Source organism: Coenobita brevimanus, chromosome 70, assembly GCF_032717465.1.
Source record: "Coenobita brevimanus isolate Jiangsu-jjx chromosome 70, ASM3271746v2, whole genome shotgun sequence".
Lineage (NCBI taxonomy): Eukaryota > Metazoa > Arthropoda > Malacostraca > Decapoda > Coenobitidae > Coenobita > Coenobita brevimanus.
The window spans coordinates 28809663-28836760 of NC_137023.1; positions in this window are offsets into that span (position 1 = coordinate 28809663).

The window sequence follows — 27098 nt, forward strand, 5'->3', positions numbered from 1 at the left end:
TTTGGCACGTATACACAGGACAACTTCCTCTATTCCTATACAAGATGCCAAGCAGGGACAATGCCTTACACCGCATAACCTCTCCCCCCCCCCTTGCACGCCATTGTCTTGGCAATTCATCTGTTACCAGTGACCTGGCCAATAAAGACATTCAGGGCCAGAGTGATTCCCCAATCGATGACAATGTGGAGGACAAAGTTTACATAGCATTAGAGGAAGAAACAGTCAGAAATGATGATCAGGTAATGTGGGAAAAAAAAGGTCATGAATGGTGATGAGGTAGTGAGTGAAACAATGCTTATAATGCCTATATTATTGTTTGAAAACCAATATACTCTTGTACTACATATAAATTCGTACCATAGGCGGGAAACTCGCAGCGAGGAGACGTGCACCTACGCAAGTGTGAGAAGATGCTGGCAATACGGTGGCATGACAAGAGAGTCGTGCACATGCTCACCACCGTACATAAGGGAGATGAGAGACAATGGGAAGGTCGACCGTAGGACAGGCGAACCTGTGATGAAACCTGATGCTGTGTTGGACTATAATATCAACATGCGGTTGGTGGACAAGTCCGACATGATGATTGGTGAGATCGACTGCCTCAGGAAGAATACTATGTGGTACAGGAAAGTTTTTCTGCATCTCATAGATATGACAATGCTGAACGCCTTCATCCTGTACAAGATGAAGGTCAAGCCACCCAAGTCCTTCTCCCTGAGGTTGTTTGCCAGGACTTGTGTCCAGCAGCTGCTGGAAAGATATGGTAGGGTGCAAGCAGCAACTCCAAGGCGCCATCCAGTAACACTTCCCGACCGACTTGAGCAGAGGGCGTATATGGATCGGCACACACTTGAGCTAATGCCTGCCACAGGGAAAAGGAAGGCTGCGATTCACAGGTGTCAGGTATGTGCGCATACCACACGCCGCACACCTGAGCATAAACGCACCTCTTGGCAGTGCGCTGAGTGCCAGGTTCCCCTCTGTGTTACCTGCGTCTTCGATTACCACAGCCAGAAGCAGTTCTAACAGTGCAAATGTGGAAGCAGAATTATTTAGAAATAATGTGTAAATAATGTGTAAATAGCAGGTGAAAGCAATGGATGTTCAGTTCATATGATTGAACAGTGTATTATAGTTTTATTTTACTGAAAGTGACAGTGAATAACATAGTGTAAGTAAAATAGCGGGGTAAATACTGAAAATAGAATAGAAAATGTAAATAGTAATGTAAGTAATTAGTAATATAAGAATATGAGTACAAATAATTTATGTTATAACAGTGAAAGTGAATCCATGGCTCTCTACGTATTTTACTGAATGAAAAATTGAATGACTTCAGTGACAATAAACTAATACGACTGAAGGAAACTTATGGAGAAAGACTCCAGATATATATAAGTGTGATATAGTAATAGAAATATAAAGTGTGAGGGGTTTTATGAATAATAAATGACAGAGTGCCTAGAGCAAACTAGTGCAAGTGCGACGATCAGACGCGCTCGTAATTTCCATTGCTTTCAGTGTTTTTTTTTTAGTATGGATCCCAAACTACTTGAAAATTGTAGAATAGTGTTTATAGTGTTTGTATCTGGCTGTGGTAATCATATTACGAGTTGTCGGGAAGTGTAAAGTGGAGACTTCGTTACCCTACTTCAGAGGTCTCCACAAGTCCTACGGTAACAACGAAGGCTCAACAATCATTCCAGGAGAAAGCTGAAGGTATGTGCCATAAGCATATGTAATTTTATTATTCTAGGACTAATAACTGATTTTTGGCAAATATTTTTTGAGAGTCTGTCGGAGCCCAAATAACCCCGCGGGACACGCAAGTCATTGGTAAACAAGCCCGCGGTGTAGGGGTTAAAGGTCACGGTCACAGGGAATGGTTGTGGGCCGTGACGGCTGAGTAAAGTCAGCAAAAATAGTTTTGAACTGATCTGAACCAAATTCGTTGTTGAAGATTTTAGGGACAAGCAAGAATGTCCATATCAAGAATAATCACTCAGAGATCAATGTCACAAAATATGGTCAAATATGCGGTCCTTAGAGCAGGTGATGGGCACAGGAATTTCATTCTGTGAGTGTCCTGTCAACTTTGATAACATTTTTATTATGTTTTTTTGTGTGTGTGTGTGTGTGTTTGTTTCTAGAATTAGCTATACAGTTAATGATTAAGTTATTGAACACTAAAATATACTCTTTTTTTACCACTCTCCATGCAGTTACAGTATATATTTTAAGTAGCCTGTAGCTAAATGATCTGGAGAAAGAAGTCTTAATAAATTGTTGATGCATTAGACTCAGGTTAGTTCTCATCCTCCCAACTGAATAATTTAGGAAATAATAAAAACCCTGTCCTTCTTGATAATCCTAACATAGTGCTTTAAAAAAAAAAAAAAAAAAGGAAAAAGGTTGACAAGTCCACAGCTGGAAGGGCACATATCCCAGGTTAGTTGGATCACAAATTTAAGAAAGTGCACAGTTCTACCTCGGGTTAGTAGGGTTGCAGATTAAAGAGAACGCACTTTTCTGTTACGGGTTGCAGGACTGAACGAGCACATTTCTCGAAAAGAAATGAACGGATCTTGAATTTGACTCTCTGTATTCTTATTTTTGCTTTTCCTTTGAGGGGTCAATCGTGCGGGCTCCTGGCCTTTGGTTCCTTCTTTCTTGCAAAAAAAAAAATCCTCGGCTTTCAACGACTGCAGATTTAAGAAAGTACAACGTGAGTTCAAGAAGAGTCAATTCATCAGTGTCCCTTACTGGATAAATTCCGGCTTGAGAAATACCTACAACATTATTACTGTATAAAGTAATATTCTCATGGGTATGATGGGTATGTACACTGTGCATAGTACAGCTCATGTGCTGTAGGTACTGTACAGTTAAAGACAAAAGTAGTGTCGCAGTTTTGTCCGAAGATTGTGTAACACGTGAAACATTACGAGAGCTCTAGGAATGTTACTTATTCGTGGTTGGCTAGCCTGGCCTCCTCAAGCTTTATAACTGGCGCTGTTGGGATGACGGAATAAATGGGCCCAGGAAATTCCAAAGCCTTAACTTCCATTCGCAGGAACTGTTGCGTAGGAGAGAGGAAACGTGAACCATAATTATTCACTTAGACAAAGACTGCCTGGCCATTATATCTTATACCTTACCACAAAACGTCAAGCAGACGTAGTATATGGTTTGGTAAGGAAAGGATAATCAACTGCAACTAACTTTTAAGAATAGAGGACATAATATCCCTTTGTTTAGAGAGAGAGAATCCTGAACAGATAGTGCAAACACTTAGTGTAAGCAGAACAGCGGAAAGGAGGATTAGGCGATTTCGGGAGGAAGGCACAACAGAGAGCGGTCATTGTTCAGGTCACCCTCGCGTTACCACACAAATACAGGACCAGGAAATGATTACAACGATGGAAGGTAGCACATGCAAGCAGTGCTTACGCCGTAAGAATCAGATTGCACCAAGAGTGAATCACACTTTGGTCTTCTGGGTTATGTGTTCAAACTCCAGCCTGTGGGATTCATATCGCCACTCTAAACAAAACATACAGTTACCTTTATTCAGTAACTATCCTCATAGGTAGAACAGTTTAGACAACTTTAATAGCACTGACAGAGGAAGATAATCGCAGCTTATAATTAAGAAGTTAACTTAAAGAAGAAACGATTCTGGGACATTTCTTTAATTATTTGAACTGCAGTGTTGCGGACATGATATTAAAAGAGATAAATTTGAGAAGTGTGCGTGTGTGTGTACATAGATAGATAGAGAGACAGAATTGGCGCCTGGTTGTTTAGTGAGTAATTAAGGCGCTCCGATTGGAATGAGCTGGTGCAGGTTTATATCCAAGGGAAAGTTAGGGTTTATTGCGCACGTAATGCCACTCAGGGATGAGTGATGCTGGTCACTTATCTTAAATGTTAGGACCAACTTGCCTAGCCCCTGGCTCCTACGCTCCTCATGGGGCAACAAAGGATTGGATGATATATATATATATATATATATATATATATATATATATATATATATATATATATATATATATATATATACAGTATATATATATATATATATATGCACATAAAGTAGCAGTCGGAAAACAATATATACGAAGATTTGTTTCGCTTAGTTACCAAAAATATGCTCGCATCCACAGGCTCGTCACCTGGAGCAAATGGCAACTCATGTCAGTGCTGCTAAATGTCCTTATGACACAAAGCATATCATACCAAACGTTGAACCTTCCAGCATATGTTTTCATTAAATTTCACAACACGACTTTGACTTTTATTGTACATCTCATTAAAAATGTGAATACATTCAAAGTGAGCTCTTAATAAGAACAAACGACGTGGTACAACTGGCCAAGACTCATTGTAGTAACTCCATAGTGGCAGACATACTTAAACATGCAAAATTAATCTGTTTTAAAACCTAAACATTGTCTGGCATGATTTAAAACAGCGTGCTTTACTCAGTTAGAAGAATAAAACACATTCTGTTCAGAACATTAATAATTGTCTTCAAAAAGGCTACTATTGTTGTGAAAAATCACAGTATTTGAAACTAATGGACTGTCATGATACTCCAAAATGACAAAAAGACTGCCATTTTACACATTATGAAGCATACTGTACGCCATTCTTGTCTGTTTACAGAGTTTCTTACCCATTTCTTCTGACATGGAATCTCAGTCTTTTAATGATATCTCTGAGAATGCATCATTAACGAGGCTTAAAACCTAAGTCCTGTGAATTAAATTCTGTTTAGCCTGTCTGACTTTAAGACATAGCAAGATTTTTATAATTAAATTTTATGTATATTTTCTTCATGTCATTTATTATTCATTAAACGTCATTTCATTTACATGCTAATAAATTACATGAACCATGCAAGTGTTTTCACTGTCTGAGTCAGGATATTAACCTCGGAGTGTAAAGAGGTGGAGGTCTTGTGGTGCCGATAGAGAAGCAGGACGCCTCATTAGCATAGAGGCAATAAGCCTTGAGCACCGGCAGCCCCACTGAGCCGCAGTTCCACACCACCTCTCTCAACACCAGTTTCAATTATGAATGTTGGCACAAAGTAACTCTGCCATTAAAATAACCGCAACATTAGCCTTTGACAATTACCGGTATATATATATATATATATATATATATATATATATATATATATATATATATATATATATATATATATATACCGGTAATTGTCAAAGGCTTGATCTATTTTGTTAGGTGATGAAGCCGACAGTTTGGAAAAAATGCAGAAGTAGCAGACGAAGTTAGTTTGCAAAATTCACCCTTATAAGTCACACACGACGTCGATCTTGAAGCTACAGTAATGTATATCGAATTATTCTCTCTCCTTCCGTTCCCTCGTAACGACGTCAACCTCACATTACCACCCGTCAGCAGCAACCAAACCGGTGTGACACAGAGCTAGCGCGCCACCTACGCCCACGGGCTGTTTTCTCTGTAAACAGGGGTTTCATCACGGCCCCCACACCATCAGTGGCGCGAGGACTCTTTGCTGCTCTTAAGAAGAAAACAACAGCAGAGCTGGAACATCGAAAGTTATTCCGTCTTCCTCACTTGAAAGCACACCGTCAGCATTACCTTATATACGCCTGGGCCTCCATCATAGTAATTTCTCCCTGGTATGAGTACCAGAGTAACACAAGCTATAATCTCTGAGGTAGAAAAAAAAAATGAAAAAAGCTGAAATAGTGGCACGTCAGAGTGCCTTTGAAGAAATTAATGGTATTGTCCAAACACTCATTTAATATAATGATACCTTCAGGTGACTCTTCACCAAATAAGCCTAAAAGTTTCTTACAGACCAGGGAACAGTTTACTAGGCTTGGTAGTAACCATGTAGCCGAACCAACCTCTAGCATTTTACTGGGTCGAGGCACTCCAACTGAATGTGACCAGTTAGTGATTGTTATCTGAATGATGGGAAGTTGTTGAATGCTGTGAAGAGTATGTATGATGGTGCTAAGGCTGCAGTGCGTGTGGATGGTGAACTAAGTGAATTTTTCTCTTTGAAGGTTGGGTTGAAACAGAGATGTGTCATGTATCCATGGTTGTTCAATCTGTACATGGATGGGCTAATAAAAGAGGTACGAGGTAGGGTAGTGGATGTTGGAGTGGCCCTGGTGAGAGAGGATAGTGTTTGGAAACTCCCTGTACTGTTGTTTGCAGATAATACTGTGTTGTTGAGTGAAGATGAAGAGGAGCTGCAAGGCTTGGTGGATGAGTTTGGGAGAGTGTGTAAGAAACGGAATCTAAAGGAGAATGTAGGGAAGAGTCAAGTGATGGTCTTTGAGAGAGGTGAAGTCAGTGAATGTACAGCGAGATTGGATGGTGAGGAATTGGAAAAATATGAGTACGTTTAAGTACTTGGGTAGTGTGATAAGTAAGGATGGAGGTTTGGAGGGTGAAGTGCTTGAAAGCGTACAGCAGGGAAGAAAGGTTGCTGGTTCCTTGAAAGCAGTGATAAGAAACAGGGAAGTGAGCATGGAAGTGAAAAAGTTACTACATGATAGTACTGTGATACCAACTCTGACGTATGGAAGTGAAGCTTGGATGTTGTTGGGAGGACACAAATCAAGAGAGAGAGCAGTGGAAATGAGTTAGTTAAGAGGAGCCTGTGGAGTCACATGGAGAGACAGGCTGACGAATGAGGATATAAAGAAGCGTTGTGGTGTGGATGTGGATGTGATAGGAAGCATTATGAGGAACTCACTGAGGTGATTTAGCCATGTGGAGAGGATGGAGGGTGAGAGACTGACAAAGACAGTGTATATGAGTGAGGTGGAGGGGGGAAGAGGCAGGGGGAGCCGAGGATGAGATGGAGGGATGGGGTGAAGAGGTATATGAGAGAGGGGGGTGTGAGTTGGAAGCAGGGCAGTGAAAAGGTGGGGGAGAGGGTGACGTGGAGGCGATTTGTTTGTGGCCACCCCAAACGGGATTGAGGCGTCTGGCAATAGATAGATAGATAGATGGCTGGTGTTTACTGCTCACATAATAAGGCTCGGAGAAGGGAACTGATCACTTCAGTCTGAAATGTCCTAACTAATGAGCCTATCACGGGCCCCTGCTTTTTCGATGGGACAATAAAGGATTAGATGATGGATGGTTGGATGAAGGTGGTTGAATTACCATATTTTTTGGGGGGGAGGGGATATTCGTCCCAGTTGAACTGGAACACGGGCAAACAAAGAGCCCGTCACAGTTGCGCAGATAGTGCGCATTCCGAAATTTTCGTGGTGGAGGGTAGTCCCTAACCGTGTTAAGTAAATAATTAAAAGGTGCCCTGGCAACAATGCCAGCAGCATCCATAAATTCATCGCCCGATCGGGCACGGCCCACATCGGGGCAAGACCTTAGCAGAGATGTAGCGGGGCAGTGAAGGAGGTAATGTATGAGAGGCACATCGGACCTGGCCAAGCAATGAGGACATGGATCAGGCTCCATACCAGCGATTTGTTTGAAGCAGGGGAACCGCAGGTGCAATCTGCAGAGTCTCACTACTAAATAATTAGGCAGGCCCTTGGGAGGCAGGAGGGGAGAGAATGATGTAGCAGTGGCATACCAATCTGCAGAGCTAGAGCCCCCCGAGATGCAAAGTTGGTGTTCCTCCCGGGACAGCCTGCCTATGGTTGCATTTAGAGTTCCAAGAATGTATGAGGGGCTGGGGCGGAGGAGGAATGCGATCTCCAGATGAGAGCAGGCAGTGCGTGCAGTGTCATCAGCTCATTCATTGCCAGTAATCCCGACATGACCTGGGAGCCAGTGAAGAATGATAGTGGCTTCCCTCCGGACAAGAAGAGTTGCAACTGTGTAGATTGCTGTCAGGAGAAAGACATTATCATGCAGGGAGAAAGAGCGTAGCTGTTGAAAGGAGGAAAGACAGTCCGTATGGATAACGACACGTCTGTAATGGTGGTGATGAGCATGGCGCAATGCACCCAAAATGGCTGCAAGCTCTGCCTGGAAGGCAGACACTCCTGGGGAGAGGCACCACGATTCAACCAAATTCCCCACGACAAAAGCAGATCCAGCAGAATCATCATGGGAAACAGAGCCGTCAGAAAAGTAGGTGGCCGAACCTGGGGAGTCTAAAGCAGCCACCCGACTAAGGCCATCTTGACGAATCATGGCAGGAATAGAAGAGCGAGGTTTGGCCTCTGATGGACTGAGGATATGAAAAGGGGGTGGAGTCCAAGGTGGTGGATCTTCAAAGCCAGGGAAAGGAGAATCAGGGTCCTGGCACAAGCTTGGAGCAGCTCCCAAATTGTGATTGGTGGCAGCTGTGGTTCGGGTCCAGTCACAATGAGGGAGTGCCTCAGGTGGACAGCACAAAAGTCGTTTCAGGAGGGTTGAGACAGGTAGATCAGGCCGGCACTGCACCAGCTGGAGAGTGATAATTGCCGCACGTAGCACAATGCGGAGTGCCAGTGACGGCAGATCACTCTCCATGCGCAAATTTGCTAGCCGAGTCCAACGGGGAGCTCTGAGCATGACACGAAGAGCGTCATTCTGTATGACTTTCAGAGACTTGGAGATAGGCGGGGCAAGACCAGTCATACATATTGCTCCATAGTCCACCAGGGATCGTATGGAGTGAACGTAAAAAGTAGGAAGGATGGAATAGGATGTCCCCAAACTCCTTTATGAAAGGTACCGAAGAGCGGCCAGGCGGGTGGAAGCATGTTCCTTCAGGTATCTGTCATGGCTTGCAAAGGTAAGGCCCTGGTCAAACAATGGAGAGCTGGTGTCCCACGAGCAGCAGTGGAAAGTCTGGGGGATGGAGGCCGAAGGGCAGACACTGTTTTCTCCAGATTGATCTTCAGCCCTAGCTCATTGCATGTGTCACAGAGTTTAGAGAGAGCAGAGTACGCTTGTGAGAAACAATCCTGGCGTGTGAAGACCAGAGCCAAATCATCTGAGTAGCACAGCAGAGAGATGCCTGGCCCATAACCGACGGTCAAAAGCCCCTCCATTAAGATGTTAAAAAGAAGTGGGCTTAAGATGCTACCCTGGGGGGTGCCATTGGGATGGAAATGAAAAGCTGAAAGATGCCCCTGAAAATGGACCCCCGCAGAATGATCTTGAAAAAAATCCTTGATCCATGATAGGAGCCTGCCTCCTACACCCCTTGCTGCAAGAGCCGCAAGTATAACAGTGGGGTTTGCCAGTTCAAAGGCCTTTTTGAGGTCGAGGAAGACGGCCATTCCCTTTCCTCCCCTCAGCTACCCAAGGAGTGACGCGAGGCAGTGAGTGGTACTCCTGCCAGGATGGTAAGCATAAATCCTTGGGTGCAGTGATCCCAGCCGCCAAGCAAGACGAGCCCGCACAACCCTCTCAGCTGTCTTGGCAACACAGCTGAGAAGGGAGATGGGGCGCATGGGAGCGGGATCATGAGGCTTCGGAATCGGGTGGATGACAGCTGCCTTCCACGACCTCGGCAGACGCCCCTCAGACCACGAGAGGTTAAGTAGATCAAGCAGTCGCTTGTTACCACAATCTCCAGCGTGTGATAGAACAGAGTATGTGAGCCCATCAAGCCCCGGTGCAGTGTCCTCCCTGCGTCGCAGCGCTTTCTGAAGCTCGCCACTGGTGATTGGACAATCAGCAGAGTCAGGCCTATTACACGCTACCTGGATAGCTGCAACATGAGAGGCGGACAGCTGCGCCTGCAGGGCTCTGACAGACTGCGGGAGATTAGAAGAGGCAGAGTGGTCGGCGAAGTGCTGAACAAGACGACTGGCCTCAGCGGCAGGGTCAGGATGGGAGGGAGGGCGAGGAAGGCGTGGATCAGAGACGGACCTGCTTCTCCTCCACTTCTCACGGAGAGTGGAGTGAGAGTCTAGGGTACGACACCATCTGATCCACGCCTCCTCCCTAAGGCAGCGCTTCTCGGAAGCCACACTGTAACAGCAACCAGGTACCGGCAGTGCGGAGATGTACGGTGCCGTCGGTACTGCTTGCGCGCCGCATTAAGCCTCCGGTTCAGTTCCTTGACCCTGTCGCAGTACAACCAGCCATCTCGGTAGCACCTCACCGAGCGCTGCCGCAACGGGATAGCAAGAGACGCAGCTTGTGCAAAAGTACTTGCTACCTGATGTGCTCTGCTCTCTAGGTCTGAGGCAGGAGGGGATGTCTCAAAGGCCGTTGTGAGAGCACAGGCAAAGGCCGTCCAGTCCGCCCCGTGTAGGTCCCGTGGTGGAGGTGGGGGGTGGCAGGAGGGGAACGAGAGGCAGGTCAACAATAAGGGCAAAGTGATCACTCGCAAGGTGGGGGTGGAGTGACCATGACGCCAAGCCCGCGAGTGGTGCTGACACAAGGGAGAGATCGAGGCGAGCTCCCCCACTATGGGTGGGCTCTGCCACATCATTTAATAGGGAGACACCACCCAGCTCCTCCAGATCCAAAGAGATGTGCCGTCCTGCTTCATGGGACTGAAGAGGTGAAGATAGAAAGGCGTGGTGGGCGTTAAAGTCGCCCCCTATGTATACGGCTCCCCTGGCAGCCTGGGAGAACAGATCTCCCAACTCCAGGGTGCCCCTCTGGCTCTGGTATACATTATATACCGTCAGGGGCGATGTAGCCAGATGGAGAACCACACCCTGAACCTCCACATCAGGTCCACAGAAAGGAGGGGGTTCACAATCCGTGCACGCGATGTGGTCCTAAACCAGAACGGCACATCCCCGTGTGACGCCACGAACGTACGGGAGGAGATGGATGGTGTAACCCGTGAGACGAAATGTGGAACTGTCTGGGAGCAGGGTCTCCTGCAGTAGGATGACATGGGGGCGGTCCCTCTCGGCCACCTCCTGCAAGAGCGGGAGCTTGTGCTGTGCTCCTAGACAGTTCCACTGGAGGAGTCTAAGGGAGGAGTCGTCCTGCTATCTGGAGAGAGACAGAGACGATCTGCCTCCGACGTCTGAGTTGAGGCTATGTCCATAGTTGTCTCCACCGAGGGTGGAGACTCTTCTCTTTGAAGGGGGCGAGGTTGAGTCTGTTGAGGGGCTGCAGATAGGGCGGCTGAACTGCGGGGCTTGGACCGCTTGAAGGAGTGGGCTGGCTTGCATGGGGAAGTCTGTTTCCCCCTTGAAGAGTGAGCATTGTGGCGAGGGGCAGGCTTGGCGCTGAGGCCTTCCATCTTCCTGGAGATCGCCTCGTCTATTATGCGATCGGTAGCAGAGCTGATCGCAGCTGCCTTTATGGTGATCCCCAGCTTTAGTGATACGGCTTTGGCAACAGCCATGGCGATTTGAGATCCCAGATCTCTTATGTCCTCCTGTGAGAATGTTATGACAGGTGGAGCAGGGGCAGTGGGTGGGCTGGGCACTGAGCTGGGTTTTGGTGGCAAAGCCGTAGGTGGTGGACTGAGCTCCGTGCTGGGTGGCAATGGGAGGCTGGACGGCGGCGGGCAGTGAACCTCTGCGGTGCTCTGGCTCACCGTGAGAGCTGAGGGCAAGGGAGGAAAGACTTGATCGCTGAAGGCTGGTGGGCGTGGAGCAAGAGGGCGGCGTTGTTGTCCCCATATGAAAGTGCTGGGGGGAGCTGGAGTTGCACTGGTGGCCTGGTGTTCTTGCATGAATGCAACCTGTCTCTCCCGACCCTGTTCCACGCGTCGAATCCTAGCAGGGCAATTGCGGTGACAGGCATGATGTTTCCCTGAGCAGTTGGGGCACTTGGCAGCGATCGATTCCTTTGCCTTGAACCGTTTTAGGCATTGGTCTGTGTCGTGTGCTCCACTGCACATACCGCAGATGACGGGGCGGTTGCAGGTGGCACGATGATGCCCAAAGCGTTGGCACCGGTAGCAGTGCAGCGGTTCTGGCGTAAAGGGGTGGAGATGAAAAGTGCCCCAATTGCCCAGGTCGAGGGACGGCACTAGAGGCCCGCACAGGGTCACACAGACCTGCAGCGTTTCCTCCCGTGTCCTCTGATTCTGGCAGCGCTCCGCTGCCTCGACAAGAGGGTGCCGTAAGAGGATATCCACCGGCATACGCCGGGGATATCCCATTACTGTTGCCTTTATGGTTTGTCCTCCCTGAGACAGCTCCATTAGCTTTATAATTGGTGCTTCCTCCTCTGCCACTGCCTTCAGCCGAAGGTACGACTCCTCCTAGGTGGGGATCAGCACGCAGCTGTTGTCTCGGCCGTAGCGATTCGTGGCCACGAGGCCTGGCTGTAGCTGGTCACGTATCCCTCCTGGAGAGGAACGCAAAAGGCTGTGAAGGACGAGTGACGAGGCGGAGGAGGTGCAACTGAGACCGAAGGGTGAGTTGCAGAGGGATGCTGCTGTGGCACCAAAGTCCTGGATGCAGGAGTGTGAGAGTTTCCCTGCGGAGCTCGTTGTGTTTTCCGCGTCGCAGGGATGAAACTGTCAGTGTCAGGAGAGTTGACGGGCATAGCAGAAGGGGCAGCTCCAGCAGGAGAGCCAGCAGTAGTGGGTGCTGTTGCAGCATGGGCTGCATCGTGTGCAGCCAAGGTAGTAGGTGGTGACACCTTGGCAGAGATAGGTGCCTGACTGCACGGGCACTGAGAGGGAGAGGCAGCTGGATGGGTGGCACCAGAGGTCTGTTCCTTAGCTCTGGGGACAGGAGGAGGAGCCAAAGCATCGTCCTCCATCGCCTCATGCACACATGCAACCTTGGTTGCACTTGCCAAAGTGGAAGGGGGGCCTGAGGCGACAGGCCGTGCGCGGGGAACAGTCCCCTTAAGCCTAGGAGAAGGAGGGGAGGCAGAGGCGTCGCCAGACGTCGACGAGTGGGAACTAGCGTCAGAGAGACGCCACTCCCGCTTCGCGCCTGTCAGGGCAGCAGGGCGAGACGTCCTCTGCTGGGAAGGGGTTTGACGGGCTGGGCCCGTGGGCCTGGGGATCTGCGTCCTCCCCATGTACCTGAGGGACAGACCTACAAACACACACAGACGTCACTCACACAGACACCCAGACAGATACACCGACACTCACTCGTAAAACCCGAAAACAATAAACAGTAAAAATGGCCTAGTTCCCTACAGTGACGGGCAACCTATGCTCCCCGCCCTCTAAAGGGCGACGTGGGAGGCCCCGCCACTGCCCCTTTCGGGACATCCCTAATCTATAAGAGCCGCCCTCATTGCCTCCTTTATCCAGGCCCTAATGGCCCCCTTCATGGAAGTGCCCTAACGGCACCCCTTCAGGGTTCGGCGTCGTACTACAATGAGGGACACTAACGGCAGGCCAAAAAAAAAAAAAACACACAAACACACGCAAACACACTACACTAACACTCTCACAGTCAGGCAGTGGCTGTTTGTCAGGAACAGAGTCCAGGCCAATGCACAGTAAGAGAGAGAAACTCACTCTCTGTGCCAGAGACTAAGTCTCAAAAGGGCAAAAACAGAGAAAACCTGGCAAAATTCCACCTCAGTAACTGGGACTAAGTCCAGTGTGCGAGAGAGAGTGGCCAGAGCTCCGAGTCAGACAACGTCTAGGCAAGGAGTGAAAATTACCACAAAATTAAACGAGTATTTCTTGTGAACCTAATAGAAATTACCGTTGTTATTTAGCCCTACTTTCAATGCATTTGTTTCAGTTTGCACACGACTAGTAAACAAGAAAATAACTTAGGATTTTTGCATAATGACTGCACGAAGGTCATTAAGGCTTGCAAATAATTTATGTGCTGCATATCTATCTATCTATCCATCCATCCATCCATCTGTCTATGTATGCATGTATCTATCTAGCTTTCTATCTATATACATATAGATATATAGATTGATAAATACATAGATACTGTAGATAGATAGGTAGACCAATGGATAGATAGATAGGTAGATAGATTTAGATTAGATATCATTTTTTTATGTTTCCCCTCTCCATACTCGACATCGATACACACACACACACACACACACACACACAGATATATTTTAATATATATATATATATATATATATATATATATATATATATATATATATATATATATATATATATATGAGTGTGTGTGTGTGTGTGTGTGTATTGCTGACGAGTATGGAGATGGGGAAAGATTCACAAGAGTACGATCACTTCTCTGCCATAAATGAACAGAGATTCACCCTAAAGAAGGGCAAGGACCTTATCAGTAAGAGAATACAGGATTGCCGAAGCTAGAGAAAAGAGAATTCAGAACATTCAATATCAGGAACACGTGAGCAACAACATATCGTGCTCTCGTGTTCCTGAACTTGAATCTTCCGAATTCTCTACTCTCTGGCATCTGCTATCCTTTCATTCTCACACTAGATATAGCTATGTTATTTACTTATCCTATTTTCACCGGACTATGAAAAATCCTTGATTATCTTCTAAGATGGAGCACATCCAATCAATTTCTCATTTCTCTGAAGTCTCCATTCTAGGTGTTTTCAGTGATCGCTACCACCTTTGGCTCTCCTCTACTTTTGATGATCCAGCTGGTGAACAAACCTACATCTTTTCTATCCTTAATGATATAGAAAAGCTTGTACAGCACCCTACCCGTTTCCCTGACTGTCTTGGAAAGAATTCCAACACATCTGACTTTTCCATACAACTAATCATTCTGGTTATGCTGTTAATCTTTTCTCTTCATTTGGCTCCTCCGATTACAACTTTGTCTCCTTAACCTGTCCTGTTGCTCCAGTAAGGCCTGTTGCCCCTCCAAGGAAGCAGCGGCTTTGGAATTTGGGAACTGCTGGTTGGGAGGCCCTCAGGCAGTACTGCTTTGATTTTCCCGGGAATTATTATTGTTTCCAAGATTAAGTGCCCTCTGAGTGTCTCGCGCATTACGGAGGTTATTATCTTGGGCATGGGAGCACACGTTTCTTTTGTCTTATCCTGTGACTAATGCAAAAAAAAAAAATGTTTAATCACGCTTGTTCTGGTGCTGTCCACAACAAGGAGAGGGCCTTCAAAATGTACCAGAGCCAATCAACATCTGGATCTCATATCTACAGTATATTCCTGCCCTGAATAGCGCTAAGAGTCGTTCGCTCTGCTACTGATAATTTTATTCGTATTAAATGCTCTGAACTCTCCAACTCCGATTCTTCCCGCTCCTTCTGGCACCTTGCCAGAAAAAAAAAAAAAAAAAACTTCCTGACAACTTAACTATATTATCCTACTCCCTTCCCCCCCCTTTTCCGTTCTGATGACTCTAGCTGTTTTTTCTACAGATTAAACAGACCTCTTCGGTCAGACCTTCTCTAATTCCACCATAGACGATTCTGATGCTGTTCCTCCATCACTTCCCCCCCCACTTACCTCTTTATGGCTGACATTGAAATTTCTTCAGTGATGGGCTTTCTGCCATCACTGGCCTCAATAGTAACAAGGCATATGGGCCTGATGGAGTCCCTCCTGTTGTCCTCAAGAACTGTGCTTCTGTACTTATACCCTGCCTAGGTAAACTCTTTCACCTTTATCTGTCAACTTGTACCTATCCTTCTTGTGGAAGATTGTTTTCATTCAGCCTGTCTCAAGGAAGGGAGACCATTCCTAGTTCTCCAACTGTCATCCAGTCGCTGTTACATCCTGTATTTCAAAAGATTTTGAATGTATATTTAAATTTTTTAAATAAAGCACCTTTCCTATCAAACCCTTCTTTTCGACTATCAGTATGGGCTCTGCCAGGGACGTTCCATTGGCGATCTTCTTACCTTCCTTTCAGTCTCCTGGTCATTCTCCTTTCCGGACTTTGGCGAGAGCTTTGCCATTGCGCTTGACATCTCAAGGGCTTTTGATTGTTTCTGGCATAAATCTATAATTTCCAAACTGCCCTTTTAAGGTTTCTGTCCTATAACCCCCTGTGGCGGGGGGGACACAATCTGGCCGCACTATGGGGTGGTACTACTACTCTGCGGCCAGGTTGTGTTAGGAAGAATACTGCCACCGTATTCCTTGCGTATCGTAAAAGGCGGCTAAAACGGGCGGGGTGAGGGGACTAGGGACCCCCTCCTCTGTTTTTCAGTTCCTAAAAAGAGACAGGCCGGAGAAAGGGATGGGGGATTGAGTTATCCCCGTACCCTGAAGATTGGGTCTATGAATGTGCGTGGATGTAGTACGATTGAAACTATAAGGGAGGAGATTGGAAGAATGTTTGTGAGAAGAAAGCTGGATGTGTTAGCTTTGAGTGAAAGGAAGATGAAAGGGAAGGGTGAGTCTATGTTTGGAAGTGTGAATGGAAGATTGTCAGGTGTTGATAGAGGAAGGGCAAGAGAAGATGTGGCCTTGTTAGAGAGTCCGGAAGTACAGCAGTGTGTGATTGAATGGAAGCAGGTGTCATCGAGACTGATGTGGGTGAAAGTGAAATTTGAACGTGAGTTGTAGGTGTTTGTGAGTGCATATGGTCCTGGTAATGAAAGGGATGAAGAAGAGAGGGATTCTTTCTGGAATGATGTTGATGAGTGTCTGCAGAGTTTTGGAGCGCATGTGAATGTAGTAATGATGGGAGATCTGAATGCTAGAGTGGGAAATGTGGCAATTGAAGGTGTAGTTGGTATGCATGGTGTGCCTGGAAGAAATGAAAATGGGGAACGAATGATAGGGATGTGTGTTGAGCGAGAGATGGTGATTGGAAATACGCTGTTCGAGAAGAAAGATTTTTATAAGTATACATGGGTGAGACAGGAGGGTGGAATGGTTGTGGATAAAGCATTGATGGACTATGTTGTTGTGTCTAGGAATGTAATAGGAAGATTGTTGGATGTGAGAGTTCTGAGAGGGGAGGGTGGAGGTATGTCTGACCACTACATGGTGGAGGGAAAGTTAAGAGTAGGTACGAGAAGGGTGAGAGCTAGGATGGTTAAGCGTGGCAGGGAGGTTTTGAAAGTGAGTGAGTTGGATAAAAGAGAGAAAATGGTAGAGTATCAGGAGAAATTGAAAGATGAGTGGAATGCAGTGAAAGAACAGGAAAATGGCAGTGTGGAGGAGGAATGGCAGTTCTTTAAGAGTGCTGTGGTGGGGCATGCAGAAGAGGTGTGTGGTGTGAGACGTGTGGGTGGTGGTGTAAGAAAGGGAAGTGAATGGTGGTGCAAGGAAGTAAGTATGGCTGTGGCTGAGAAGAGACATGCATATGAATTGTGGCTGTAGAGGAAGGATGAGGTGTCATATGAGAGGCATTAGGAAAAGAGGAATAGGGCGAGAAGGGCTGTGCGTGGTGCTAAAACTGGCAGCAGATGAAAGGTGGAGTAGGCAACTGACTGAGAATTTTCGACAGAATAAGAAAATGTTCTGGAAGGAGGTGAAAAGAGTGCGAAAGGAAGAGTCTGGGAAGGAAGAGAGAGTAAAAGCAGAGGATGGAAGGATGTTAATTGAGATGGATGCAGTAAGGAAGAGATGGGCAGAGTATTTTGAAAGATTGTTAAATGTAGAGGAGGAAAGGGTGGCTGAGATTGTGGCGGATGGAACGGTGCAAGGAATAAATGTGTTGGGAGAGTTGAATGATTCTTTGATCATGAAGGAGGAAGTGGAGAAGGCAGTAAAGGAGATGAAAACAGGGAAAGCTGCAGGTATGGATGAGTGTGCTGTGGAATGCCTGAAGGGTGGTGGAGTGACTATTCTTGACTGGTTAGTAAGATTGTTGAATGTGTGCTTTGTGAAAGGTATGGTGCCAGTTGACTGGGTAAGTGCTTGTGTGGGCCCGTTGTATAAAGGCAAGGGTGATAAGTATGAATGTACTAGCTTTAGGGGTATAAGTCTGTTGAGTGTTGTGGGTAAGGTGTATGGTAGAGTGTTAATTATGAGAGTTAGAGAGGGTACAGAGGGAGTGATTGGTGATGAGCAGTGTGGCTTTAGGAGAGGGAGGGGATGTGTGGATCAGGTGTTCACTGTGAGACAGGTGTGTGAAAAGTATTTAGCGAAAGCAAGGATGTGTTTTGGGCATTCATGGATTTAGAGAAAGCGTACGATAGAACTGATAGGGAGGCTTTGTGGACTGTTTTAAGATTGTATGGACTTGATCGTAGGTTACTAAAAGGGGTGAAAAGTTATGTAAATAGTAGAGCGTGTGTAAGAGTGGGTAATGCTGTGAGTGATCGGTTTCCTGTGAGAGTGGGGCTGCGACAGGGATGTGTGATGTCGCCTTGGTTGTTTAATATTTATATGGATGGTGTTGTAAGGGAGGTGAATGCAAGAGTTTTAGGTGGAGATCTGAGTCTGGTGAATGTTGATAGTGGAGAGTGGAATCTTAAGCAGCTGCTGTTTGTAGATGATACTGCACTGGTGGCTGATTCAGAGGAGAGACTGAGACAGTTAGTAGAGGAGTTTGGAAGGGTGTGTGAAAGGAGGTAATTGAAAGTAAATGAGAATAAGAGTAAAGTGATGAAGTGTACGAGGATGGTAGATAGTAGGGGGATGAATATAGTTTTGAATGGTGAGTTGCTTGAGGAGGTAGAGTGTTTTAAATATTTAGGGTCACATATTGCTGTGGATGGATGAATAGATGCAGAAGTGGAGTTTAGAATGAATGAAGTAAGTAAGGTGCTGGGAGGAATGAAGAAAGTGTTTAGATGTCGTTCACTTAGAATGGATGTAAAGAGAAGGCTGTATGAGGGTGTTGTGGTACTGACTGCATTATATGGGGCTGAAACATGGAATATAGGTGTAGCAGAGAGGAAAAGTTTGAATGTAATGGGGATGAGGTGTCTGAGGAGTATGTGTGGAGTAACATGTATGGATCGAGTGCGAAATGATGAAGTGCGAAGGAGAACTGGAGTTGTTCGGGAGATGGCTGGTTGAGTTGAGCAGAGGGTGTTGCGATGGTTTGGGCATATGGAGAGAATGGATAATGAGCGATTGGTGAAAAAGGTAACTAGATCTGATGTGAGAGGTGTAAGGCTGAGGGGGAGACCACGAATAGGATGGATGGACAGTGTGAGGAGAGCGCTGAATGCGAGAGGGATGTCTGTTGAGCAAGGAAGAGTGGCTGTGCATGACAGAAATAAATGGAGAGAAATTGTGAATGAATAAGTGATGACGCAGCCCTGAGGGGATATTCTCCCTCATTTGCTCTGATCAGCTAGTCAGGTCAGGTGCGGGTAAGGGAATGGGTCTATTATGATGTGGCAGGGGTAAACCAGCTCTGCTGTTGGACCCTGCTGCGGATGTCATTTATTGCACTTCGCAGTTGACCCTTGTGTGGTGTGATGCGGTGAGGATCTGTTCCTTCTCCCCTCTGGGGCTAAGATGCGAATGAATGTGTTTGAATGGATGAGTAATGGAGAGTGTGTTGTCCTGTCTCGGCTACCTCCCTTTCCTTGGGGGAAGCAGCCTAGGTATATAGATAGATAGATAGATAGTCCTATAACCTGTGCCTTCATCTCTAGCTTTCTGGTCGTTATATTGCTGCTGATGTGGGCAGCCACCATTCTACTCTTAGGGCTGTAAATAGTTGTGTTCGGCAGGGTTCTATCCTGTTACCAACTCTCTTCCTTTATTTCATCACTGACCTCTTAAACTGTAAATCTAACCCTATTCACTCATACGCTGATGACTCCATCCTTCACCTTTCCATTCGGTTCCTGCAACGTCCATCTCAGCAGTTACTTCAACAAACAAGGGATGAGGCTATGACACACCCATGTCTGACTTGGCTCGTATCTCTGGCTGGGGTAAAAAAAAAAATTTTGTTTTTAATGCATCAAAGAGTCAGTTCTTACACCTATCAACCCGACAAAATCTTCCGCAGGAGTACCCACTAATGCAGTGGTTTCCAACCTTTTCTAATTATCGTCACCCCTCACTGAATGACACGTTCCCTGCGCCCCCCTTCTACAAATCCTGTATTTTACTGGCATACTTGACACATGTCAATACATATCATAGATTCTTAATCTTTGAAATTGTTTATATATTCAGATAACTAGATTTCTTAATCATATCTGAAATATTTCCTTCGTATTTAGAAATTACTGAATTCCATCATAATTCATAGATTTCAATTACCCTCTTTATTAAGCATTCGCTCCCCCCCCAGGCAGCCCTTCGTGCTCCCATAGGCGGGCATGCCCCACAGGTTGGAAACCACTGCAATAATGTCTAATAACATTCAGTTTTAATCCTGCATCATCCTTGAACATGCTTAGGGTTTCATTCACTCGAGACTTATCTTGGAAAGATCATATTACATCTCTTGTAAAATCTGCTTCCAAGAGATTAGGTGTGGTATGCCGACTCCGTTCCCTCTTTACTCCTGCACAGTTGTTGACTTTATACACGGGTTTTATCCGCCCTTGTGTGGAGTACAACACTCATATGTGGGGAGGCTCCCCACATACAGCTCTTCTCAATAGCGTGGAGTCAAAGGCTTTTCGTCTCATTAACTCCTCTCCTTTTACTGGCTCCCGTCAACCTCTGTCTCTTCGCCACACTGTTGCATCTTTATCTCTTTTCTATTGCTACTTCAATGGTCACTGCTCCTCTGAACTGTCTGCTTGCATCCCTCCACCTCTACGACGGGCACGTAGCACCCGTCTAGCAGCATACTCTCATCCCTTTTCTGTCCAACTCTCTAATGCATGAATTAACCATTACTCCCAGTCCCTCACTTATTCAACAGGTCAACTCTGGAATTGTCTCCCTTTGTCTGTATTTCCTGCTTCCTATGATCTCCAGTCTTTCATACGCAGTGTGTCCAGGCATCTCGAAATGATCAGATCTTGAATTTGGCTCTCTCTTGTATTTTTTTTTATTGAAAGGAATAGTTTGTGGGCTCGTGGCCTTTGGTTCCTTCTTCCTAGCATAAAAAAATATATATATATCAGAAACTTCTCTTACTGACTCCCTTCAGCCTCTATCTCTTCCCTGCACTTTTCCATCTTTGTCTCTTTTCTATCGCTACTTTAATGGCCACTGCTACTCTGAACTTTCAACTTGCATCCCTCCACCATTACGGCAGTCACGTAGTACCCGTCTAGCAGCAAGCTCATCCCTCCTCTGTCACCTCTCTAATTTAAGAGTTAACCGTTACTCCAATCTTTCGTGTATGTAACAGATCAGCTCTGGAAGGGTCTTCTTTTGACTGCATTTGCTACTGCTTATGACCTCCAGTCCTTTAAACGCATGTGTGTACAGGTATCTTGAAATACCCGATCTTGAAATTGGCTTATTTTTATCTTGTTTATATTTTTTCTTGGTGAGAACGGTTTGCACGGTTCTAGCCTTTGGTTCCATCTTCCTTGCATATAAAGAGAAATGAAAAACCTTACCAAATATGCAGTAATATCATGATGTAGCAACAAAGATAAACTGAAAACTACAATTCTTGGGTTCAAAAGGTTAAAGAGGGTCATGGTTTTAACTTTTATAGTAGATAATCAACTGTTCCAAAAATAGACAAAGTTCTTCCCCAGATGCCTATATTTCTTCCTTGTAGTTTCTTGACGTAGATGAGGCACGAAGTTTTGTTACTGCAAAGCTTATTCATATTTTAATCATACAATATAAATTTTAACTATACCAGCACTTTACTTCTTTCTTTGCCGTTCATGCATGGCCTTGTATGTAGATTAAAAAAATTTAATGCGGCTTGTAGCATCAGGTTTGGGCAATAACATATTTCCGGGAGTCGCGGTGGTGTGATGGGAAGTACTCGACCTGCAGCCGAGAGACCCTGGTTTTTATTACTGGCAGGCCTTGAGACCTTAGGGTAAGGTTTCGTTTATCAATCAGTTTGCACCTGTGACTGAAAAAGAAATCTGGATTATAAATTTGACAGTCGTGTGTCGTTGTCAACGGAGAGATTTAGTCTTTGCGATGACCTATGTAGTCCATAGGCATTAATCTAAGCCTTCTTCTTTATCTTGTATTACTACACAATATTTGCACTTAGTGTTCCAGCAAGTATACCAAAATACTCAGAGACGACAGTCACGGTGAGCCCGAACTTTGATTTTTAATACTGATCTGTACCTTTGATCGATCTTCATCAAAATCGAGGCAATTCTTCCCATCCATGCACACAATATTAAGGCCAAATTTGATGAAAGATAACAGGATCATTGCATTCACGAGCCAGCGTCACGCTGTCCAGAGTTTTGAACTTGACTCGTGGCCTTGACTTTGCATAAATAAGCACCAGAATCAAGCCACATCTCTCAGACCCATACACAGTCTACGTGGCATTTTTACCGAATTCAAATAAGCACCCATGAGGTATTTGGATACCATAAATACATGCACATACATACGAGTTTACACAGAAACTGATCCGATCACAATACATACGCCTTCGGAATCGCTAATAACGTAGTCCAATGAACAAGTCTTACACTGTAAACTATCAAACAAATGGAAAGTTACCCTCAACAGTTCGAATTCACATTGTTTACTTCATTCCAGCTTCCTGCATAAGGTTATATATAATTTACGAGAGTTTACAAAGTAGAGCACATTGATTTACTTTTGTCTTACCACTTCATTACAAAGGATCTCCACCAGATTAATGAAATTAATAATCTATAAACACCAACAATAATATAGCAAATACGTAATTAAAGTGATGGGTTAAGATGTGATTTCTTCCAACATAAATATTTGCCTCTGTACCATTTTAGTATGATTACCTGTTCTTGCTACGTCATGACGACATAATTAAGTTTCGGAAAGACCTCTTAACAGAGTTTTTCACTCTTTTCTACAGGTAGGCTCCATGTAGCTAAATAAAATCATGTAGGCATAACGCAAATAAAATATAAAAGGCGTCATCGTAGTGAATTGGTTATGGTGACAAAAAGTAAGCAGAAGCAGAGACACACATGGAAAGACAATTTATATCTAGCTTTCTTAACCCCTTAACCGCGGGGCGTCACTTTCGTGACGCTCGGCTACAATGGATCATACCGCGGGGCGTCACTTTTGTGATTCTGTGTTATTTTGAATTATCCCGGGCTCTCAAGTGGTGGCTTGTATCATATATCAGTACTGCCAATGTCCAACACTAGTCAGCACTCCAAATCTCATCTGTACTCCCATCCATTGTTGACATTTTAGCTATTTTAACCCCTTCCTGACTCCCCTCCCTACCTGCCCTCCATTACCCTCTCCTCTCACCTCCCACGCCGCGCTGCGCTACGGAAATTTCCCCCTTCTCTTTCCACAGATTTCATCCATTGAAATAAGGCCTATGCCCTATATTTTTACCCAATAATATATTCCAAAAAAAAAACAGGTAAGTGATAGTGTTATACTCCAGAAATTCCCTAATTATCACCTGACAACACCTCACGTGCATTCATTCGCTACATTACCACGGTAATTTCCCCTTTGATTTATGCCTTGTAATCGATGTCTGTAATAAAAATATATATCAGAAAGGAAGGGAGAATCCTAATTGACATTTACAGTCACCTGGAACTACCTATTTCTATATTTATTGCCGAGATTTTCTACCTATAAAAAATTAGCATGTAAGTTAGCAGCAGTAAGCCTAAAGTGTCATTGTCAACCCTTCCCTTCTCAGATAATTTACCCCCTTCTTGACTCCCCTCCCTACTTGCCCTCCATTACCCTCTCTTCTCACCTCTCACGCCGCTGCGCTACGGAAATTTCCCTCTTCTTTTTCCACAGATTTCATCCATTGAAATAAGCCCTATGCCCAATATTTTTACCCAATAATATATACCAAAAAAAAAAACAGGTAAGTGATAGTGTTATACTCCTGAAATTGCCCAATTATCACCTGACAAAACCTCACGTGCATTCATTCGCTACATTACCACGGTAATTTCCCCTTTGATTTATGCCTTGTAATCGATGTCTGTAATAAAAATATATATCAGAAAGGAAGGGAGAATCCTAATTGACATTTACATTCACCTGGAAGTACCTATTTCTTTATTTATTGCCGAGATTTTCTACCTATAAAAAATTAGCCTGTAAGTTAGCAGCAGTCAGCCTAAAGTGTCATTGTCAACCCTTCCCTTCTCAGATAAGCCGCGGCATTTAGTTCCTTGTCCTCCACTGCAGAGACAACATGTCGCACTCGCGCATCCGCCATTCCTGCCGCTTCTGCGCCCATTGCAAAGGGCCCCGTGACCTCTACCCCCCAAGAAAAGTGTTGAGGCAAGCAGGAAAGGCCTCAGTGACTCTGCAGTGGCACGAGAACTTGCTGAATTGTCGATGATAATAATGGACAGCGATTTTGACGATTCCGGTGAATCGTGTGATGAGCCGGGTGAACTTATCGCACCAGAAACAGCGACAACAAGTGCTCCTACCAGTGAATCTGTGTGTAGCTCCAAGGGAAAGGAGCCTTTAGTGCAGGAAGGAAAAGAATTTGGGAAGGGAGTGAAAAGGCGGCGTGTTAGCCCCAGAACAATGCCCCCACGTGACCCAGCCCGCCATGAGTCACGAGTGCATTCACCTCCCCGTTCCCCAAGCCCCGCTTTACTCATCTCGTCATCATCGTCGGCTGAGTTATCTCCGGAGTCTTCGTCGTCGGAGTCACCACCAGCATCAACAGTGAAGGCTGGCCGTAGAGGTAGAGGTAGATCTAAGAGAGTGAGAAGTAGTGTAGCTAGTAGGGTAAGGGCTGCTAGTGCTGTACGGCAACCTAGGGTCAGTGCGAGTGACCTTGACCGTGATAAGCCTCCCTCTCAGCCAACCTCCACCACCACCACCACCACCACCATCCCTCCACCGCCACGCCAGGGAATCCTGGACGCCTTCGCGTGGACGGAAGGGTCAGATTTTGTCCCCGAAAACCTGGTTTTCGATGAGAGCTCGTCAGGAGTTCAGCCTGCCTTCACTATGGACGAAAATGCTGAGTGTGTCGACTACCTTTTGGCCTTCCTAGATGACGAAGTCATGCAGCACATATGTGATGAGACTAACAGGTTCGAATCACAACGTGCTGCTAGTGGTACAGGTGCAGCCAAGATGCAACAGTGGACCATGCTGGGAGTGCAGGAGCTGTATGTGTTCTTTGCCCTCATGCTTCTTATGCCACACTCCAAGAAGCATGAGTTGGAAGAATACTGGTCCATGGACCCCTTACTACCCTCACCGACCTTCAACAAGTACATGGCCAGAGATCGCTTCCGGAACATCATGGGAAACCTACACTTTGCCGATAATGATGTACCTTCCCAAACCGACCCACTCTGGAAGATCCGGGAGATTCTGAACAGAATGAAGGATAAGTTCATGTCATTCTTCCACCCATTTCAGAAGGTTGTCATTGATGAGTCCTTGGTTCTGTTCAGAGGACGTCTTCGGTTTGTCCAGTACATTCCAAGCAAACGCCATCGCTTTGGAATTAAGTTCTTTGTACTGTGCGACTGTAAGACGGGGTACATCCTTGACTTCGTCATATATTCAGACAGCACTGTCGATCTCGATAAAACACACCCCCTTGGCTTCTCAGGCTGTGTAGTGAAAGTGCTCCTAGAAAAGTATTTTGGTGGGAATCATGTGCTGTATACAGACAACTACTATACAGCACCGAAACTTGCCAAATACCTTTCTGAGCACGGCATTGGCTCCTGCGGCACTGTCAAAAGTAATCGTGCCAACTTCCCCAAATTCCCAGAGGCAGGAAACTTCGCAGCGAGGAGACGTGCACCTACGCAAGTCTGAGAAGATGCTGGCAATACGGTGGCATGACAAGAGAGTCGTGCACATGCTCACCACCGTACATAAGGGGGAGATGAGAGACAGTGGGAAGGTCGACCGTAGGACAGGCGAACCTGTGATGAAACCTGATGCTGTGTTGGACTATAATATAAACATGCGGCTGGTGGACAAGTCCGACATGATGATTGGTGAGATCGACTGCCTCAGGAAGAATACTAGGTGGTACAGGAAAGTTTTTCTGCATCTCATAGATATGACGATGCTGAACGCCTTCATCCTGTACAAGATGAAGGTAAAGCCACCCAAGTCCTTCTCCCTGAGGTTGTTCGCCAGGACTTGTGTCCAGCAGCTGCTGGAAAAATATGGTAAGGTGCAAGCAGCAACTCCAAGGCGCCATCCAGTTACACTTCCCGACCGACTTGAGCAGAGGGCGTATATGGATCGGCACAGACTTGAGCTAATGCCTGCCACAGGGAAAAGGAAGGCTGCGATTCGCAGGTGTCAGGTATGTGCGCATACCACACGCCGCACACCTGAGCATAAACGCACCTCTTGGCAGTGCGCTGAATGCCAGGTTCCCCTCTGTGTAACCTGCTTCTTCGATTATCACAGCCAGAAGCAGTTCTAACAGTGCAAGTGTGGAAGCAGAATTATTTGGAAATAATGTGTAAATAATGTGTAAATAATGTGTAAATAGCAGGTGAAAGCAATGGATGTTCAGTTCATATGATTGAACAGTGTACTATAGTTTCATCTTACTGAAAGTGACAGTGAATAACATATTGTAAGTAAAATAGAAGGGTAAATATTGAAAATAGAATAGAAAATGTAAATAGTAATGTAAGTAATTAGTAATATAAGAATATGAGTACAAATAATTTATGTTATAACAGTGAGAGTGAATCCGTGGCTCTCTACGTATTTTACTGACTGAAAAATAGAATGACTTCAGTGACAATAAAATAATACGACTGAATGAAACTTATGGAGAAAGACTCCAGATATATATAAGTGTGATATAGTAATAGAAATATAAAGTGTGAGGAGTTTTATGAATAATAAATGACAGAGTGCCTAGAGCGAACTAGCGCAAGTGCGGCGATCAGACGCGCTCGTAATTTCCATTGCTTTCACACTGTTTTTTTTTTTAGTATGGATCCCAAACTACTTGAAAATGGTAGAATGGTGTTTATAGTGTTTGTATCTGGCTGTGGTAATCATATAACGGGTTGTCGGGAAGTGTAAAGTGGAGACTTAGTTACCCTACTTCAGAGGTCTCCACAAGTCCTACGGAAACTGACGAAGGCTCAACAATCATTCCAGGAGAAAGCTGAAGGTATGTGCTATAAGTATATATAATTTTATTATTCTAGGACTAATAACTGATTTTTAGCAAATATTTTTTGAGAGTCTGTCGGAGCCCAAATAACCCCGCGGGACACGCAAGTAATTGGTAAACAAGCCCGCGGTG